The sequence below is a fragment of the Bison bison genome, unplaced genomic scaffold, assembly GCF_000754665.1.
Source record: "Bison bison bison isolate TAMUID 2011002044 unplaced genomic scaffold, Bison_UMD1.0 scf7180017864524, whole genome shotgun sequence".
NCBI classification, from domain to species: domain Eukaryota; kingdom Metazoa; phylum Chordata; class Mammalia; order Artiodactyla; family Bovidae; genus Bison; species Bison bison.
Genome location: NW_011495075.1, coordinates 164637 through 165538, shown reverse-complemented (window position 1 = coordinate 165538; position 902 = coordinate 164637).

The window sequence follows — 902 nt, the reverse complement described above, 5'->3', positions numbered from 1 at the left end:
GGAACAAGCCCCAGCTGGCAGAGGGAAGGGCTGTGAGTCACTGTCAACCGAGCTTCCAAGGCGAGGGTGGGGGGCACTGAGGAAGTGGTGAGGAGGGTGGCTCCAGGCAGGGCCCAAGTGGGCAGCGGAGGGCCAGCGGGCCCCCCATCCTTGGCGCTAGGTCGAAATGCAGACGCCCAGCCCTGGATGGGCACCTGGCACCCAGCCCTCTCCTCCCGGTGAGGCGGGGCGGGCCTGTCCGCGGGGGGTGAGGGTGGGTCGAGTGCCCAGGACAGAGCGGCTGGGGGTTAATCATTTCCCCGCCCGGCCTCCCACAGCCCTGCCACCTCCCAAGCTGCTTGGTTCTCCCTGGCACCTCTCCCTAGACCGTCAGGGCTGGAGGGGACCTCACTGACCACCCACAGTGGCCCCTCGCCTGGGGAGGCTGGCTCCCCTTGGGCAGCTCACTGGCCCCGGGTCACAGGGCCTGGTGTCAGGCCTGCACCCGTTCTTCCCCTCCCAAGGTCTGCACATCCTGCCCTTTGAGCCTGGGCCTCCACGGAATGCCCTGGGGCAGCCCTGTGCCCTCCCCTGCGAACCCTCCCCAGGCAGCTAAGCCCTGACCTCTCACACAGCAGATTTCTGTGTGCGATTCCCTTAGGAAGGAAGGGTTCTGCTGGTCAACTTGTCCGCAGGGACACCCCTGCCCTCAGCTGCTGACCATGGGCAGGGCAGACTCAGGAAGAAGGGCCTGGGGCAGGGAGCCGAACTGGCTCTCCCCTGCACAGTGGGCAGGGAGTTGCCCGAACCACAGAAGGGAACAGATCCCTTCCTCTAAGGATGGAGTGTGGGGGCTGGCAGGCCTGGCGAGGGGGAGGTGTGGGGGCAGCTGCTGGGGCTTCAGCTTGTGGCCATGGCTGGGA